This window comes from Amblyraja radiata, chromosome 1 (assembly GCF_010909765.2).
Source record: "Amblyraja radiata isolate CabotCenter1 chromosome 1, sAmbRad1.1.pri, whole genome shotgun sequence".
NCBI lineage: Eukaryota > Metazoa > Chordata > Chondrichthyes > Rajiformes > Rajidae > Amblyraja > Amblyraja radiata.
The window spans coordinates 54,173,104-54,194,607 of record NC_045956.1 but is presented as its reverse complement, the minus strand read 5'-3'; positions in this window follow the sequence as shown (position 1 = coordinate 54,194,607).

Genomic DNA, 21,504 nt, shown 5'->3' with positions numbered 1-21,504 from the left:
GCTGGACATTTTGGGTCCAGACAGTGGTATGGAGGCAATAGTGAATGACAAGAGGCACTAAGAAAAAGGCAGGTCGTTGAGGATTCTTCAGTCACTTGATCAGTAGGCTGGCATTGGATGGGCAGAAAAACAGACGGGATCTGTGAGCACGCTCAAAGTTTTAACATATAAAGCAAAAATTAGAAATCGCTCCGTATCAAGTGTGTGTGAGGAAAGTGAGAAAAAAATTCTATATATTTTTTTTAAAAACACCATGCTGTTTAAGGGACCCTGTCTACGGGCACCTTGAGGGAGTTCCGCGACCGCTGGGCACCGAGGGGGGTTGAATGTATCCTGGACAAGGATTGCAATATAGTTGTTTAGCAGTTGCTTAGCATATTTGTTCGTCTTGTATTATGGTGGTGTTTTGTTTTATTGTATTGTAAATACTATTTTAATATTTGAATAAATATTTTTGAGTAGCAGAGAATGCATTGAAGAGGATAGAAATACTTACGTGGTGCAGTGGTGAAGAGCTACATAGACAGTTAAAATAAGGTTAGTTTAGATAGAATACGTTGTGCGAACAGTCTGCGCTGACCAACGATCAAACGTGCACTAGATACATCCTACACACTAGGAACAATATTTACAGAAGCCAATTAACCTACAAACCTGAATATCTTTGGAATGTGGGTGGAAACCGGAGCACCCGGAGAAAACCCACGCATAACTAGCAACTGAAAATTAGAGCTGTCATGGAGTTTTGTTGAGACAAATTCGAGGGAAAAAAAATGTAGCTTAGATGCTGCCTAGGAGTGAGGAAAGATACTCCATACATCTCCAGGTTTTGGTTAAGTGAAATGTATTACAAAATGCAACGTGAATGGAGAGAGCCGCATTAACTTGTCATCTTGAAGAATTACGCAGTATGGGCTTCTAAGATGTACCTAAGCTTTCTATTTTACATCCTTTTTTCTTTACAATCCTGGGCACTAGCGCTCATGGTATCTTTTTTGCAGCTGTGCAGTGCATTGTTTGCTAAATGTATCAGAGGATGTTGCAGTTAGATTTCAAGATCTCTTGTATGATAGACCTCACCTACATTAACTTGACCCAGAATAAAGACCAACCACAATAATGGGGCCAAGATAAATCATGAGAGGTAAAAAATCATAGACAGTCTAGCATTCCAGCCTTAAAATAAATTGCTGCAAATATAAATTTGCGCTTACAACTCCTCAGTCTAATGTTGTTAACATTCCACTGTTTTGGAAGAATGAGTGGGTCACCCCATTGCGTGTAAATTGATATCTCCAAATATAATCCAAAATAATACAGTTTCTCTCTCTACTTCAATCAATCTTTATTCCAGAGCATTCCTAACTCTAGCAATCGACAATTTTGTTAAAACCTCTCTTTACTTGCTGAGGATGATAAATCGTGTCCCTTCACCAACAGTTTCTGGATGAGAGAAAAGAAAGGCATGCTTTTGTATAATCCCTTTTAGGAATGCAGAACATCTTAAAGTAGGGAAGTCCTTTATGAAGTTGTAATGCATGATTTGTCTCAGCCAGTTTATGCACACCAAGGTCTCAAACAAGATCAAAGTAATTAGTGGTGATGTTGAGGGTTAATGTTGACCCTGGACTCCAGGAGGACCCTTGTCATAAAAATACCACCGTGGTTCTTTATGGTAACCAAGGGAAAAAAGAAATGTTTTATATAAATGTTTCATAAAAAGTTACTACCTCACACAGTATAGCATTTCTTCAGCTTGAATAATTGCTGAAGACTATGGAACTAGTGTTCTTAGTTTTGGCCTTGCAAATATTACAGTTATGAAGACCTCAAAACTGCCTAGCTTCTAGATGAAACAAGCTGTGGTCTATAAAGGTGTATTACCTATTAAATAGGATTGTTACAATGACCCTAATAGATTTTCTCTATTTATGTAATTTAATGTATATATTTTATAGAGGTTAATAGGTTGGTAATTACGTAAATAGAGTTGCTGCCTTACACTGCCAGAGACCCGAGTTTAATCCTGAGTAAGGGTGCTGTATGTAAGGAGTCTGGACATTCTCCCTATGACCATGTGGGTTTTCTCCAGGTGCTCCGGTTTCCTCCTATACTCCAAAGACATACAGGTTTGTACGTTACTTGGATTCTGTAAATTGGCCATAGGGTGTAGGATAATGCCAGTGTAGGGGTGATCCTTGGTCGGTGCGGACGCAGGCTGAATGGCCTGTTTCCTCACTGTATTCTCAAGCAATGGGTAGTTAGTGTGTGTGTGTGTGGTTAATGTGTGTGACGCCGTATGCCCCCCCCATCCGCACGTTGGGGGAACAGACCCAATGGGTCTGCACTTGGTCTATTATACTATTAAAAGTCTCGTCTTGTTTGTCTGTCTGTCTGAAATCAAGGAACTAAGCCAAAATGGTACATAATAACGCAAAATGTTTTGCAGAATCTTACTCAGCTTTTTTCTGTGGTTGTTCGTATCAAGTTTCTTCACATTTGATGTTATATTTTACAAGAAATTTTACATTTTTAAACTTAAAAACTCAAGATTTGGGAATAAAGGGAGACCTACTCCAAAACAGTACACGGTAGCGCATACATTTTTGCATCACCTTATGCACCGTGGTCGTTCCTGTCAAGCTTCCTTCAGATTTGATTTTATATTTCACGTTATTGTTATTTAAACGCTTCAAAAATCCAAATTCTCAGAATAACTGTTATTACGCTATGAGGTTTCTGACAGTTGCAGGGATGACGTCACAATGGCATCTCACAGACCAGAGTGTCGGGGCGAAGGGCTAGGCCATGAGACATAGAAAGAGATACAGAGAGAGAGAGAGAGAGAGAGAGAATATTGCCTTGAGGAACGGGCTGCGTTGGTGGACCAGGCCTCCCGTGGGTGAGGAGTGCAATAATGCTTTCGGGGACCAGGCCCCGCGTGTGACAGGGACCCAACGGGTCTCACTTGGTCTAGTCACTATTAGAATGATGAGATTTCTGCAGGGATGAGGGCCGTTTGTCGCACCTTGTCTCATTCATTCGGATTAACTGTATAAACTCTTCACTCCTGCACCTATGTGTTTATTCAATATTATCAGCTTTTATCACCCTGCCAGGAAGTTCATTCCAACACTGTTTGTGAACTCTAATATTACTTTAAGAAGTTAAGTGGAATAGTGGCAGAACAGGCAGTGCCGCTGCCTCACAGCTCCAATGTTCAAGCCTTACCCCATTACTCAAACCTCACGTCAAAAACCTTGGCGTGATATTTGACTCAGCATTGAAATTTGACAAACAAGTCAATGCCGAGGTAAAAGCTAGTTTCTTCCAGCTTCCGATCATAGCTAAAATAAAACAATTCCTCCAGTTTGACGACCTCGAAAAGATCATCCACACATTTATCTCCTCCCGCCTCGATTACTGCAACTCCCTTTACACTGGCATCAGCCAATCTTCCCTGTCCCGCCTACAACTGGTCCAAAACGCCACAGCGAGACTCCTGACGGGCACCCGAAAAAGGGACAACATCACCCTGATTCTGGCCTCTCTCCACTGTTCTCCCTGTGCGGTTCCGAATAAATTTCAAGATCCACCTTTATGTTTACAAAGCCCTTAACGGGCTTGCCCCCACCTACATCAAAAGTCTGCTTACCCACCACACCATCTCCAGGTCCCTTAGATCGGCCGACTTGGGGTTACTGAACATCCCGCGGTCTAGGCATAAGCTCAGGGGCGACCGCGTCTTTACAGTTGCAACTCCTAGACTGGAACAGCATCCCTCTTCCCATCAGAACTGCCCCCTCCATCGACACTTAAGTCGAGACTTAAAACTCATCTTTACTCTCAAGCCTTTCTTAACGTCCTCTGAGGGAGGGCTATATGTATGTAATTATGTATGTACTTAATCTATGAACCACTGTTGTATAACGTTAGTACCTCCACCAATGTAAAGCACTTTGGTCAACGAGTTGTTTTTTAAATGTGCTATAGAAATAAAACTTGACCTGCAGTATTGTTTACACATTCTTCATCCTCCCCCACTCCCACATTCCTAAAATGCCCAGGTTGTAGAAACAAGCAACTGCAGATGCTGGTTCACCAAGGAAAGACACAAAATGCTGGAGTAACTCACAAGGTCAGGCAGCATCCCTGGGGAACGTGGATAGGTGACGTTCTGGGTCGGGACCCTTCTTCAGACTCATCTTTATGGAACCAGAGGCCCTTAAGAACTTCCTGGTGGGGGATGGAGTTTTAGAGGGACTCCAGTCCCTGGTAAAGATGAGGCAATGGGGGCCTAGAAATGGAAAGTATTGAAGAATTGAAGGGTGTGTGAGGTGTCTCCGATGTCGGTCGGAAGAGACTGGATAGATTAACTGTGAAATGTTCTTTGTTTGGGGGATTGGTAAAAATCTGGGAGGATCTGATGGGAATGTGGGGAGAATAAAATAGTATTTGTTTTAATGGGTGTTTAATAGTGTGGATTCAATCTTCTCCTTGCGTATGGCGTGCACTGCCTAAAGTTGTAGGACAACTTGTTCTATTTGATCTTATTTGACTGTGCACACCGGGTTGATTGCATTTGTCGAAACAGGGCAGACCACGTGAAGGTTGCAATCTCCCACCCCGTGGATTCAATGAGCCTGCTTCTTCATTGTATACATCAGTAACTCAATTATACGAAATGCCAGTATAAAATCAGGTTCTAAATTAAACAGAGCAACACATGGGTTAACCCATGAGACTAAATTCTAGGCTAAATTACCTAGTTGCTTGATAAAATCATCTATTGGACACCTCTAGACTGAAATACCAAATATGTTCAGCCTTCCAGTATGTGGATGCATGGCTCAGGATAATTATCAAGGCCTGTCTCTGGAACATCTCCAGTGCTAGAATATCTTCCTTGCTTCTTGGCCTAGTACTGAAGGTGTGCTCTTACCACAAGACTGTACTGCTTGATCAGGCTATACCGCGGTTCAGCCAATAGAGTTGCTGCCTCATTGTCCCCATTAATGACCCTCATTCAATCATGAACTCGGGTGCTGCCGGTGTGGAGTTTGCATGTTCTACCTGTGACCGCTTGGGTTTCTTCCAGGTGTTCCGGTTTCTTGCCACATCCCAAAAATGTGCGGGTTAGTGCTGTGGTCTGAAACTGAGTCGTGGAATCTAGGGGAATTGATGGGAATATGGGGAGAATAAAACGGGAGTTAGTTTAGTTTAGAGGTACAGCGCAGCAACAGGCCCCTCGGTGCACCGAGTCCACGCCGACCAACTATCTCCGCACACTAACAGTGTCCTACATACACTAGGAACAATTTACAACTTTACCAAGCCAATTAGCATACAAACCAACAAAATCTTTCGAGTGTGGGAGGAAAACGGAGCTCCTGGAGAAAACCCACGCATGTCACAAAGAGAATGTACAAACTCTGTGCTGACAGCACCCATAGTAAGGATCAAACTTGATGGGCCGACGGGCCTGTTTCTGCGTTGTATGACTTTTATCATTTTATGATACTGACGTATTCTGCTAATTTGACAATAACTCAGCACTTTGCATTGTTGATTGGTGTACTTAATAGATTGAACATGTGAAAACATTAAGTCTACTTACAAGAGTCTACTTTTGCTCCTGCATCGATTTCAACTATATTCTTGCTTATTTTTCCCCCAGGCAGTACATATGTCACTGCTTTTCCTTTGTATGTAAATAAGATTTGTTTTTTTGGCACTGAGAGTCTCCCATTCTCTAAAAAAAAAACTAGAATTACTAACAGTCCAGAAAAATCAGGAATTTAGCCAGCAATTAGGTACACGGTAACGATTTACGATGGGGAAGGGAAAAACAGGTGTGTTGTGCCTTTAATTTATATATTCAACACTGTAAAGTATTGGTCTTTGTGAAAATGTTGATCAAAACCATACCTAGTTGAGAATTTCTGAGAGTTGAGTTCTTTGTTAGTTCAGCTGATTGTGCGCCCACATTTTCCTGGTAACCTGTGAAGAAAGGCTACACTTCAATAGGTTGAGTGGGCAGAGAAAACTGGTTAAAACTTTCAGCCTGTGTGTGGTTTGAGTTACCCCGTGTGGGCTAGACTTGAGCTGACACATTTGCACTCTTTTCTCAAAAACAAAAGTGGTTGATTAGACAAAAAACTTTGATAAGCTGGTAAAATGTTCACCAAGCACACAACATCTTCCTGAGCTAAGTAATATATAAACAGGTTAAGATAAAAATGACACAAAAGAAATGGAATTGTGATTTGTGAAATATTCAATCTTTATTGAATTTTCAATTACGAACACAAATATAAATACTGTAGGTAAAGGGCCTGTCGCACCAGGCGATTTTATTTGGTGACTGCCAGCGATTGTCATGGTCGTAGCAGGTCGCCGAAAAACCGGCGACTGGACTAATGGGCTTGTCCCACTTAAGCGATTTCTTAGGCGACTGCCGGCGACTATGACAATGGAATTCACCGAAGTCAGCACCGATGACAATCTACATCACCTGACGACAACCTACACCATCCTGGCGACAACCTACGACAGCACCTACGTCAGGAGAAGACAAGCTACGACAAGTCGCCGACTGTCACCGAAACGTTTTGAACTTTTTATAATCCAGCGGCGACCAGAAAAATCCTAAGACTCTTTGGGCGACTCACGACCATACAGGCCACACCACGACGACCGTGTGGTGACAGCCTAGTCGGCGGTAGTCACCTAAAAAAATCACCTAAGTGGGACAGGCCCGTTTGTCTGAGCAGGGTCCTGACCTGAAACATTGCCCATCCATGTTGTCCAGAGACGCTGCCTGATTCGTTGAACTACTCCAGCACTTTGTGTTTGTTTTTTGTAAATCGGCATTTGTAGCTCCTGTAGACACACTCCAAACGGTTTAGTTCATTTATCTGTCATTCTTTTTGACATCTGAGACATGCAAGTGTATTAAAGAACTACAGTGAAGTGCTTGAGGGAGCAAATTTATTTATCCTCAAGGCAGATGAGATGTGAGCATTGTGGTCCTGAGCTTGCGTTAACGATTCAAAGATCTTGAGTTCAAATCTCACTTGACCTTCAATGCCCCACACAAATAAAATTGGGTAACGTGTCAAGAATGTGGAGAGGCATCTCAATGGTTACTATGGAAACTGCCAGATTGTTGTGCGAAATTCAAAGACCAAGAAGATGAACTAAATGGCATTGGGGACTATGAGAAATTAAAACAACATCTATGATGCAAATTTGCAGGTCATAAGTTCTAGGAGCAGAATTAGGCCATTCAGCCCATCAAGTTTACTCCGCCATGGCTGATTTATCTCTCCCTCCTAACCCCATTCTCCTGCCATCTCCCCATAACCTCTGACACCCGTACTAATCAAAAAGCTCTCTATCTCTGTCCTTGTTAATGGAGGATGTACATTAAAGTCTTGTTTTAACAGATCCCTTTATAACAGATTTCATTTATTGCAGACGGACCTGCCGACACCACCAGGTTCATGTGGCTGTTGTTGCTGCTCATGTTGTAGCCCCATGGGATAGCGCTTTCTTCATGCCTCTGCCACCGACGGAACGCGTTCGGTCACCGTGAGGCTCCCTCCCCTCTCACCAGCTGCCGCTTCTTCCTGACGGCCATCGCTTTGTCCAGTCCCCGCTCCACCGCCGCCTCCTCCTCCTCTTTCTCCCCCGGAGTCGCCGACATACTCCACCTTGGAAGACGTCGGAAGGGTGAGGGGAGATCTTATATACAAAATCATGAGAGGAATACATTGGGCAGATGCACAGAGTCTTTTACCAAGAGTAGGGGAATCGAGGACCAGAGGACATAGGTTCATGGTGAAGGGGAAAAGATTTAAAATGAATCCGAGGGGTAGCTTTTTCACAAAGAGGGTGGTGGGTGTATGGAACAAGCTGCCAGAGGACGTAGTTGAGGCTGGGACTATCCCATCGGTTAAGAAACAGTTGGAAGGGTACATGGATAGGACAGGTTTGGAGGGTTATGGACCAAGCGCGGGCAGGTGGGACTAGTGGGCGAGTGGACCGAAGGCCCTGTTTCCACACTGTATCACTCTATGACTGTATCTAAGTAGTCTTAGTAATACTGACCGCAAAAACTACCAGGTCATCACAACAATCCCAACTGGACGCTGATGTTCTTCAGCAAAGAGAATCTGTCGTCATGACCTGGTGTGGCCTATGTTTGACCTGGATCCATTCCCCGAGTTTGTCTCATAAATGCCTCTGAAATGGTCTAGTAAGCTCCTCCATTAGGCTGCCCCACCTTCTCAATGAGCAATAAGGAATCAGCAATTAGGAATGGGGGCTTGCCAGCTGCATCAAGGTGCTAAATAAATTGAAACATAATTTCCACATGTGCCCATATTTTATTAAAACTTTAGTCGGAGGGTGTTGAATCTGTGGAATTCATTGCCACAGAATGTTGTGGAGGCCAAGTCCATGGATATTTTTAAAGCGGAGATTGATAGATTCTTGATTAGTGCGGGTGTCAGGGGTTATGGGGAGAAGGCAGGAGAATGGAGTTGAGAGAGAAAGATAGATCAGCATGATTGAATGGTGGCATAGACTTGATGGGCCGAATAGCCTAATTCTGCTTCTCTCACCTATGAACGTCTGATACTGTATAAAAACTATTGGGCACAATATTATTCTCTGGAATAGGGCTGCTTTCAATTTGGCAGATCCACGGTAGCAGGTGTAGATGCAGGTATACTTTCATCCTTTGAGAGAATATGCAGGTTCCTCTTCTCAAGGAGCCAATGCCACACTTAGGTCACTGCCTCAACTGTTTTAATGTTAAACTGGGCAGCTCTAACATTCTGAAAAGCCTCTCCGCACCAGCGCTCTGAGCCAAAGTGGCAAGCATCTGATCTCACTTCCATCTGGTGCTGATTAAGCTGTTTGTTTGTTCCCCATTGGAAATGATAGGCTCGATACTCTGTGGCACCAACATTATCACTTGAGAGAGAGCACTTGGATTAAAAAAAACAGTGGGTAGCAAAAACTGTTAGTTATAACAGACTAAACATTTCAGTAATCCACAAATTTAGGCAGCTCAAATATAAAACAGAAAATGGAATGGGTGAGATTACGATTAAACTCCTCTCCAAAATTGGGAAATCGGGTGACCGTGCTTCCAGTTTGCACTTGTAAGAAATGAAAAGAGTCAAATTACAACCAGCCTGCAGATGCACCGTATTCCTTCGTGCCTCCACAGATGGTAGTTTCCAAAGCCTGGGAGAATGTTGGAGAGGCTGCAGCAAGAAGCCAGTCGCTCACAATTTATGGTCAGAGATCCAAGCTCACTGGCAGAAGAAAATGTACCGAATGGAATCCAAGACCAGAGAGCAGACCAACAAATCAGCAGTGGTCTTCTCAACAGTGAGATGTGTGAACCTGGCATTCAGCTCACCACAGTCCCAGGCTCTAAGCCCAATGTAGTGGCACAGACAGTCACAAAGCCAATGTGGGTGAGCCCAAACTAATTAATTTATTCATTGAAATGAAAATGGAAGCTAATCTCCAGAACCGCTCTTTAATTCATGTCCCAATGTCATATTTTAATCCGGATTAGTGGTGGCTTGCCGAGCGTACCTGGTCCATGGAAAGTTGTAAACGAGGGAAACAGAACACAAAATGCCAGATCAATATCATTATCATCACTGCACTTATCCAAGGTCATTGAGGAAGGTAAGAGAAGACCTTGAAGAGGATTTTTGTTCTCTAGCCACAGGCGACAGGAGAGTAGCCAATGTTGTTCCTCTGTTTAAGAAAGGTAGTAGAGAGAATTCAGGGAATTATAGGCTGGTGAGCATCATGTCAGTGGTGGAGAAACTATTGGAGAGAATTCTTCAAGATAAGATTTACTCCCATTTGGAACCGAATGGGCTAATTAGGGATAGCCAGCACGGCCTTGTATGTGGCAGGACGTGTCTCACCAACTAGATTCAGTTTTTTGAGGAGGTGAGAAAGTAGATTGATTAAGATAAGGGAGTGGGTGTGGTATAAGGTCCCTCATGATTGGCTGCTCAAGAACATCTAGAGCAGGGGTCGGCAACCTACGGCCCATGGGCCGAATGCGGCCCGTAACTCAAAATCATCCGGCCCGCAGTTGTGTTTTTTTTGCTCAGCGCGACTCGGAAACATTCCGGCCAGCAGACAGAGTCCATAATGGCCGTCTCGCAAGCAGCCTGTTGTGGCCCTTCTCTGTTTTGACTGTGTGTTAAGGGTATGTTTTGGTGTTTCTTCGTATGTTTTATGTGAGGGAGGGGTGGGAAATAGGGGGAAACTTTTCTTGTTGTGTTGCAACCCATCCCGACGCCGGAGTTTCGATCATCCCGACGAGAGTGTCTGAACATCAGGCCATCGTCACAGCGAGGAATGTTGATTCCACCATAGTGGATGTTAATGTTAAATTGTGTTGGTTGGTGTTAAACCGTTGATTTTGCAGTGTTGATTCCACTGTAGTCGATGCCTATATTAAATTGTGTTAAATGGTTGTGTTAAATTAAATCGTTGTTTTTGCACAATAAACGCGCAGTTGATCTTAAGATTCTTGAGGGTTGTTTCAATACCAGTGTCTCAAACTAACTCCTATGTTCAGTAGACATAATATTTCTTAAATATATAAACATGTCAAAGTTTATTAATTACGGCGATAGATGTGACCCTCCATCCGCTCACGGACCCGGGCCCAGCCCCTAGGCAGAACCAGGTTGCCAGGCCCTGATCTAGAAGATTAACATACGGGATTCATCATGACTTGGTCATATGAGTCATATGGATTCTGAACTGGCTTATTTGTAGAAAACGGAGGATTGGGGTGGACGGTAGATGATCTTGCTGGAGGTCTATACCGAGTGGGGTTCTGCAGGGATCTGTGCTGGGACCGCTTCTAAAATTGGAGGAGTTGCAGACAGTGAGGAAGCCTGTCAAAAGATACAGTCTGGATTTGTCAGGTTCCATCTTGTGTATTTTTGAAACTGATTTCTCTGCCTGTATCAGGCCGATCTGCTATCATCTTGTAAGCTGCATTGTACGATAACCTACTTTTCTAACGTTTGTGTTATCTCCCGATTACCTAAGTGCGCTGGCATCTACTGACGCACAATTGCATCTATGGCTTCCTTCAGGTAACCATTCTTCACACGTGAAGTCAAACAATGTGTCGAGGAAGCCACAAGTTGAAGGTGGCTGATCAGAAAGGAACAAAAAAGAGAGAATAATGAAGGGAAATGACTAACTTCCTGTCCTCAGCTCTGGGTTCTTGACATTTAAAGGGCTTGTGTATGAAAGCCACTTTCAAGTGAAAGTTTCCCAGATCTAGTGGTAATTTGTCAGATTTTGTTTTGATAATGAATAATACTTTGATTGTCCTGAACTGTTATTGCACATGGACATCTCAGATTGGCATCCAAAATGATACCAAGCATAATGTTTTATACTGACTGGTTGCAGTATATGACCTGTTACGGCAATTCCAAAAAACAGCCGCGCAAAAAGGTTGCGGAGAGTGGGGGGACTCAGCCCTGTCCATCATGGGCATAGCCCTCACCGCCATGGAAAATGTCTACATGAAGTGTTCCCTCTAGAGAGTGGGATCTTTCATCATGGATCACCGCTAACTGAGCCATGCCCTCTTCTTGCTGTTACCATTGGGTAGGAGATCCAGAAGCCTGAGATCACATGCCACCTTGTTCAAGAACAACTACTTTCTTTGCACTTTATTTTAGGGATACAGTGCGGAAACAGGCCCTTCGGCCCAACGAGCCCGGGCTGACCAGCAATCACCGCATATACTAGCACTATCCTACACACAATTTAAGGGACAATATAAAATTTTACCAAAGCCAATCATCTGTATGCCCGATGTGCAAGATTGCAGGTGCCTGATAATCGCTCTGGAGTGATGTGAGGAAAATCCAAGTGTGAAAGATGCCGGGATACCATAAATGCAAAGTCATTAAGACATTTCTAGCAGGATATACGTACCATATGCTTTGTCTCAAATTGTTCATGGAAACAATCTCTTCATCCCAGCTCGTCCATGTTGACCAAGATGCCCCCGTCTAAGCTAGTCCCATGTGTCCCCATTTGGCCCATATCCTTCTAAACCAGGGGTGGGGAACCTGTGGCCTTAAGGCCGCATGCGGCCTTCTAGGCCATTAAGTGTGGCCTTTTGAATGAATCCAAATTTTGTAGAACAAATCCTTTTATTTTTATTAATATGTTTTTGTTCGTCTTATTATTTTTATTTTAATCTTAAAATGAACGTATTTAAAATACCAAACAGTAAAAGAAGATTCAACGAAATAATCCTATATCTAATTGAAGTTTCTTGGATGCGGCCTTATTAGATTACAGCTAACTTAATGCGGCCTTCCAGCATGAACAGGTTCCCCACCCCTGTATCTAAACCTTTCATATCCATGTACCTGTCCAGCTGTCTTTTAAATGTTGTTATAGTGCCCTGCCTCAACTACCTCATCTGGCACCTCATTCCATTTACCCACGACCCTCTGAATGAAAAAGGTTGCCCCTCTGGTTTCTATTAAATCTTTCCCTTCTTACCTTAAATCTATGTTCTCTGTTTCTTGATTCCCCTACTCTGAATGAATGAATGAATGAATGAATAAATGAATGAATGAATGAATGAAAGAATGAATGAATGAATGATAGAATGAATGATAGAATGAATGAATGAATGAATGAATGAATGAATGAATGAATGAATGAATGAATGAATGAATGAATGAATGAATACTTTATTGTCACATGTGACACATCACGGTGAAATTCTTTGCTTGCACACCCAAGGTATGCAAATATTCGCCACATAAAGGGCGCTTTCAAAGTTACAAAGTACCCCCGCCAGGTCCCCCTTTGTTCTTCCACGCCCATAAAGGCGGAAATCTGGAGGGCAAAAAGAAGACATGAGATAAATTTGGCGGACGTATTAAAGGAAAATCTTAAGATATTCTGCAAGGGAAAAAGGGTATAAATGGAGGGAATAGGCCTCTTAAGGATCAACATGGTTGTCTGTGTCAAACCACAGTAGAAGGTCCAGAGGTTAAATGGATGCTTCTTATTTGTATTTACTGTGAAGAGAATTTTGGAAGCAAAGAAACTGAGGAAAATAAGTAGAAATGTGCTGGTCTATTTCTGAATCACAAAAGAGGAGTTGCTAGCAGTATTAAAGAATATTAAGGTGGTTAAATCCCCAGGGCTTGACCATGTGAATCCTTGGAGATTGTGGGAAGGTTGAGAAGAAATTGTTGTGGCCCTGGCAGAGGAATTTACATATTTTTTAGTCATGGGCATATACCAGAAGACTGAAGGGTGACTAATGTACCTATAATTACAAAGGGCTACAAGGACAAATCAGGGATGTATTTGCTAGTAAGCATGACATCAGTAGTGGGGGTAGTTTCTAGAGGGGATTCTGAGGGACAGGATCAACCAGCATTTGGGTAGGCGAGAACTAATTAGGGATTGTCAGCATGGCTTCACAAGTTTGATAGACCTTTTTTTGGGGAGGTCAAAAATGTCTATCAAGAGGATTGATACAGGCAGAGTGGTGGATGTTGTCTATATGGGCAAAGCAAGGCCTTTGATAAGGGCGAGCATGGTAGCTTAGCATGGAAGGTTAGATCACATGAGATCCCGGATGAGAAAGCCAACTGGGTTCAAAATTGGCTTTGTCGAAGGGGTCAGAATGGGGTCATGTGGGTTGTTTATCTGAATAGAGCCTGTGACCAGTGGTGTATCACAGGGATCTGTGTTGGGTTCTCTGTGGCTTGCCATATATATTAATAATTTAGATAACAATGTAAATAACATGTTAGGAATTCTTTGTATGGACATATGTGGAGGCCAAGTCTTTGGGTATTTTTAAAGCAGAGTTTGACAGGTTCTTGATTAGTAAGGGTGTCAAAGGTTACGGGGGAGAAGGCAGGAGAATGGGGTTGAGAGGGCAAGATAGATCAGCCATGATTGAATGGCAGATAGGAATACAGGAAAATTGGACTAGCTCAGTTATAAAAACAGGATTGGCAAGGACAATTTAAGCAGAAGGACCAGTTTCTGTGCTGCACGAATCCCTGACTATAAAAAACCCTTTTAATGGAGAATACTTGGGAATGATTTGAAAATTGATGTCAATTTGGATCTGTGCTTGATATTTTCTTGTGTCAATTAATATTTATTTCCATTAGATGTCTTACCACTTTAAACACCTTGATGATAGCAGGGGTCCAGAGCATAGCATTGGAACTCAATGTCATCAGTGTGGGGTTTTTTGCACAGGTATTTTTTAAATTTAGCAGAATGTAGGCAGAATCAATAAAAGTGCTGGAGTAACTCGGCAGGTCAGGCAGTCAGGAGTTACTCCAGCATCCATGTTCTCCAGGGATGCTGCTTGACCCATTGAGTTACTCCAGCACTTTGTGTCATTTTGAAGTTCTGCACCTGCAGTTCTTTGTTTCCACACTAGGCAGAACCAACGTTCGATGAAATGAAACTCAGCTGCAGTCTATAACCTTTCTCCATTAAGCTGAAAGAACAATAGTTTATGATCAGATTTGCTTTTCTCAATTAGTGCCAACATTTATCTGCCATGAAATCTCGCGGAAATAATGAGAGCACAATGCAACTCAAATCTTCCGAGTCACCCGACTTCATTTACACGGAATAAAACCTCAACATTCTGTCCGTCGCTTTCTGACGGTGCCTCCTCTCCCTGTCTTTGTTGTCCCCTGTTGTTGGACTCACTCTGCGCTACCTTGTTCCCAAAAGCCATGCTCTATTTGGGCCACTGTACATCTTTCCTTCACCCCTGCTTTACAGACGGAAAGAAGATCAAAGATTTACCAGCACAATGGATTTCAGTATTTAGCCAGTAGCCTAACCAATATGTTATTGCTTGTTCCCTGCAGAGAACAACATCTGACTGGCATATGAACTACCTGATCTACGTCCCAGAGGCTGTCCAGAGAAATTTATCCCTTTGAAGCTTTGACTTGAAAAGCACATTTTAACATTAAAATTACTGATACTCATGAATGAATGATCTCTAAAGTGCAGAAATGTAACATAGGTTCTTACCCAGAATAGCGTTTACCATGTTTCTCTTTTGGCAAATCAAAGGTTAATTGAAATAATTGTTGCAAAAAGCACAACAAATAATAAAACAATAATTGTCTTATAGTCATGCACTGAAAGAAGCCAGCTTTCACACTATCACATTTGAACAAAATCTGCTTAACCTGTACAACTTAACAGCTGCTTCTGCTTTGTATCTCAATGAGAATTCAATAGACAATAGACAATAGGTGCAGGAGTAGGCCATTTGGCCCTTCGAGCCAGCACCGCCATTCAATGTGATCATGGCTGAGTCATGGCTGAATTCAAGTCTACATAGAAATAAAATACATAGAAATTCTTCTAAAACCCCATTTCACTGACTCACAAAACTCCTTCCCCCATAACACCACCGATTATCTGAATGTCATGAGGTGTTCTTTAGACTTTAGAGATACTGTGTGGAAACAGGCCCTTCAGCTCACTGAGTCCACACCAACCAGCGATCACCCTGCACACGAACCTACACACACTAGGGTCATTTTGTACAATTTACCAAAGCAAATTAACCTACAAACTTGTATGTCGTTGGAGTGCAGGAGGAAACCACAGCACCTGGAAAAAACCCACGCAGGTCACGGGGAGAACATTCAAACTCCATATAAACAGCACTCATAATCAGGATCGAACCCGGGTCTTCGCCCCTGTAAGGCAGCAACTCTACTGTTGTGCCACTGTGCCACCCTCATTACTTAAATGCACAGTAAAAAAGTTACTTAATCAGTGATTAGAGGATGGAGCTCACTCCTAAGAAGTTATTGAAATAAATGCCATAAATGCATCTCACGGGAAGATCGATAACATGAAAGATAAATAAATGGGTGATGGTGGATGCAGATTCGATGGTGGCATTTAAGAAGCTTTTAGATAGATGCTTAGATATGTAGGTAATGGAGGGAAGTGCATCACGTGCAGCTAGAAGAGATTAGTTTAACTGCATCGTGCTTGGCACGGACATTGTGGGCTGAAGGGCCTGTTCCTGTCCTGTGATGGTCTATGTATAAATAGAAGCATATGTTGCTGAGTGTGAAAAGTGACTTGTACACAGCAGCAAAGTCAGGTAGGATGATGCTGGAAAGTCATGGCAATATTATTATTAGCCCTGGGAGTTAGATCATCACTTGTAAAGTTCTAAGCTAAAAGGCATGGATGGGGAGCTCATAAATGGGAGTATTCGAAATGGTGTCATATTTGGCTGGAATGGATGCAATGACCCAAATAGCTTCCTTCGGTGCTAGATTTACATGATACTACAACCTTAGGTCAATGGTTACTTCAGACACTGATTTTGATCATTCAGTGTGGCTTCAGTTCAACAAGGTTTATCGCTAAAACTCAAACTATACAGCAGTTCATGCCATTTTTACTTTGTGTCATGAGTCCAGTGCTTGTGCGATCATTGCTAGTGGTATGGATTCATTATTGTCATGTATACCGAGATACAGTGGGAAAGGGCAGCGTGATGTGTAGATGGAGTCAATGGTGGGGAATCTGGTCCGTGTGACATCTGACAGTATGCTTTCTAATGATGCATCTGTAATTTGTGATCTGTTCCTTTCATTCGGCTTTTTGAAAAGATAAGTTTCTCCAGTACAATGTTCATGAAAATGGGCACTATTTGTATATTACACAACTCAGAAGAAGATATTTGAATGTGTACTGCCGAAAAAGACCAACTCATTACACGTGATATGAACAAAGGAGTGTGACCATCACCTCCTTCACACCCTCTTACTCTTCATTTTAAACCAGGGTGGCAAAGCAGCGCAGCAGTAAAGCTACTGCCTTACAGCGCTAGAGACCTGGGTTCGATCCTGACTATGGGTGCTGTCTGTACTGAGTTTGTACGTTCTCCCGGTGACCATGTGGGTTTTGTCTGGGTGCTCCGGTTTCATCCCACACTCCAAAGACGTAGATGTTTAGAGATTAATTGGCTTTGGTAAAATTGTAAAATTGGCTCTAGGATAGTGTTAGTGTACAGGGTGAACGCTGAGTGGCACGGACACGATGGGCCGAAGGGCCTGTATCCGCGCTGTATCTCTAAAGTCTAAAGTCAATGCCTTTTGCTTTTAGACATCTCTGTGATGGGGAAAAGTTTCTCATTATCCTCCCTGTCTGGGTCCTTTATAATTATGTAGTCCTCTTTCAGGTCCCCACTACAAGAAGGAACAAACCTAGTCTATCCACTCTCTCTGCATCGTTAAAACAATCCATCCCAGGCCATCGCCTGGTGTATCTCCTCTGTACCCTCTCCAGGGCAATTGCTAGCCAAAGCCAAATGATTATTCATGGTTATTAATGTTGGAATTTTTGGCAAAAATACATAAGATGAAAGACAAGATCACATAGGTTTTTTTCCCCCCAATGTTAACTTTGATTTTTGCACGTCTCCATTATGGAGAGAAGAAAGGACCATTAGGCGCAGTGGTGCTTTCACAATGAGTCTTTCTAAGTACAAGTGCTCTATTCAAGACATGGGAACGACTGAAAATGTCACTGCCTTTTTAAGAGGGAAACAGGGAAGAGGGTTATTTTTTGTCCTTCCAAAACAAAGTACAAATTGTGTTCGCAAACAACCCCCGATTTAAGTCCATGCTCATTGTTTTATTATTCCTCAGCCCTTCCTGCCTTCTGATCTTGTGCAACTCGGAGGTAGTTTATGAACAAGAAGTCCTTCTCCCTACTCTTAACTTATAAATGTGCAGTTTATTTGTTAATGTGCAGCTCCAGGGAATGTACCTACTGGAGTTTGAGTCAGAGTTCAAATTCAATTAGATAGACACAAAACATAGGAGTAACTCAGTGGGTCAGGTAGCATCTCTGGAGATAAGGAATGGGTGACGTTTCGGGTCGAGAGTTTCAGTTTGAAGAAGGGCCTGTCCTGCTGAGTTACTCCTGCATTTTGTGTCTATCTTCTGTTCTATGTTTAGTTTAGTTTAGAGGAACAGTGTACCTTAATTAGTATGTGTGACTATAAACTGACCTTGAAAACCTTCAAACCTTGAATGCGCTGATATCAGCAATAACTGATTCACTAGTTATATCCGACACACCAGGGAGAAATTACAGAAGCTTATTAACCTACAAATCTGTACATCTTTGGAATGTGGCTGTAAACCGGAGCACCTGGAGAAAACCCATGCGGTCACAGTGAGAATGTACAAAGAGAGCACCCGAGGTCAGGATCGAACCCAGGTCTCTGGTGCTGTAAGGCAGCAACTCTACTGCTGCGCCACCGTGCCGCCCCTTAATGTTCTATATATTTAGATTAGTGTGAATGGGTGTTTGATGGTCAGCATAGTCAGCCAAAGGGCCTGTTTCTGTGCTGTATCTCTTCTTAAAAAAAAATGCTCCTTTTGCAATGTGAAAGATATATGCAGCTGAATCCAATTTCTAGACTCCTATTTCTCATAATGCCATGGGAAGCCGCACACAATGTGTAAGATCATGAGAGGAATAGATAGGATAAATGTGCAGTATTTTACCCAGAATAGGGAAAATCAGAGGACATAGGTTTAAGGTGAGAGAAAAAGATTTAATAGGAACCTGAAGAGCAACCTTTTTACCCAAAGGGTGTATGGAACAAGCTGCTGGAGGAGTTAGTTGAGGCGTGTGCTATCACAACACTTAAGAAGCATTAAAACAGGTACATGGATAAGATAGGTTGAGAGGGATATGAGCCAAACAAGACTGGTGTACTGTAGATGGGGCATCCACACCGGCAGGTTGGCCTGATGGGCCTATTTCCACGCTGTAAAACTCTATGCATCAATGACTCTATAAATGCACAGAGTCTTTTACCCAGCATAGGGGAATTGAGAACCAGATGAATTAGGTTTAAGGTGAGGGGGGGAAAGATTTAATAATAATACGCGAGGCAACTTTTTAGTACACTATGACACTCTGTGATTCTGTGACATATTAGGAAGCGTGCACTCAAAGAGACATCTTGTACAAATAGGTATACAAATACATAAATAGGTATACAAATACATAACACATACAAATGCATACATTTGTGCAAGGTCAATGGACAACTCTAGGCATCACCAATCAAATTTAATAGCCTCTTCCTCACCCCCCAAAACACAACAGCCAGTCACAGAGTTCTCACTGTCCATTCTGCGATCAGCTAACATTGTAGCCTTGGAATCAGATCAGGGTCCTTTTGATCTGTGTATCTCCGTAAGCATTTAATCACCGGGGAATCTTTTAATTAACTTTTAAAAATCTCTTCAGAGGCAGTCGGTTGAATTGGAAAGCTCCAAGGATGTGAAATTGCCCTTGGCTAGAAAACTGAAATGTTGAAATGTTTCAATGAGGATCTGTTTTTTGTCTGTGAAGAAGTTTCTTTATTAATGTGTTCTGCTCTCAGTGTCAACATGGTTTTAAACAGAAAGTATTTGATCTCTTGTGGTGTCGAAAATGGGCAGTCGAGAACCAAGTATGGTGGAGGGGTTTGTGAGTGGGGGGATAATTGGCCCACGGAAAAATAATCGCACTCAGTCCCCATTTAAACTCATATATTCTGTCATTTTCATATAATGCTTTGATTTGATATTTTTGGATTTAATAGAGAGGCCTATGGCAGTTGAGGAGCAAACATGCTCAGCAAGGGAAAGGCAGGGTTGGTGTTTCAGATCAATTACCTTGCATTGGAAGCACTTGGATTATTGAAATTTCCTAGCAGTTCGCATCGATGGAGCTGCAAGGAGATTTAACATTGAGCACTGCCAATGTAACTCAGATGTAATAGCAAAGTGATGAGTTTACATAGGCAGATTTCAGTATGATTCTGTACAGGGGAGTTTACAATGCAAGAACACAACTGGGATTTTACACAGCTTTGAGATTTGTCAAGTCAAGACTTCAAGTCGAAAGAGTCAAGAGAGTTTATTGTCATGTATCCCAGATAGGACAATGAAATTTTACTTCGGAGTCACGTGAGTGACTACGTGAAGAACCCCGCCAGGACGCATGCGTGTCATATCGCTACACGCATTGCAACGAGTCACAGCAGGGGGAACGACGTTCCCCTTAGCGGCAGAATTTAAAAGCCGGGAACAGCAGGTAAGGAGACTGCGTTCTTCCCACTTACTTTACAGGTGGAGGCATGGACAGATCCACGAGAAGGAAGGCTGCGAAAAAGCTGGCGGGGGAGAACCACGGAGTTGCGGGCAGCCAGCAGCAGCAGCCGACGGCACGCCAATCTCCCGTAATGGGAACAGTTGTGCCCGACTTCGCTCCCGCACCGGCCAAATCTACACCACGGCCGGGCGGGAAAGCGAAGCAAAAAACAGACAGAGTCGTTGACTCCGATGAGTCCGACTTTGAACAGCCGCGAGCGGCCAGTGCCCGTGAGCATTGGGGCCGGTTGGAGCGGCTGAGGGAAAAGGAGCAGCCGCGAGCGGCCTGTGCCCGAGAGCATAAGAGCCAGTTGGAGCGGCTGTTGGAGGAAATACTCCAAAGTGACAGGCTCCGGGAGATGGAGACTAGCCACAGTGGGCAGCTAGTAAGTCCTACAGCAGTACCTCTTGTGGGGCTGCACAGTGTTTCTCCCTCATCAGAGGGGAGTACGGGGGGTCAATTCTGGGCTGACCCTGAAGAGGGGTGTGCAGAACATACCCCTAGTGTGCATGGGGTGAAAGAAAACCTGTTGGATATGGTGTCCCAGTTTATTCAACCCGACCAAACTGGCCAAAACCTGGAGCCCAAAATAGCGGCAAGTATTGACTACATGTCATTCAACCAGCTACAGGGACAGGCATTATTGGACACCACGGCAAGACACTTACCACCAGGGAACTGCAAATCACTAAATGTTCCCAGTGTCAACCAGTGCATCTGGAAACATGTCGGGGCATCGATCAGAGCCAGGGACTTGAAAATACAAAAAGTTCTGAAAGTCCTAACAGCAGGAATTACGACTTTCGCCCGCACATTGAACGAACAAGACATGCCCCAAGATCACCAAGATGCACTGGCTTTATTTTGCAACTCCCAATACGAGTTAAACAGTATTAGGAAGAGTGCTATCCAACCGGCTTTAGACCCCAAATTTGCAGGCCTCTGCAAACCTGGAACCTCCAAACCACCAATACTACTATTTGGAGGGGACTTATCCAAACAGGTCAAAGAACTTGACGAAGAGGCTAAAACCCTGGGTCTCATAAAAGCAGCGTCCAAAAACTACTTTGGCCAGAAACAGCACCCCTACGCACCCACCAATCGGCCAAGACAAACTGGAGAAAGCGCAAAGGCCAGGAACTCCCAACATCGGTCTTTTTTAGGCCATGGCCCAGACCGGCCTTCCTGGAAAATGCGCAAACCCTCAACATCAAC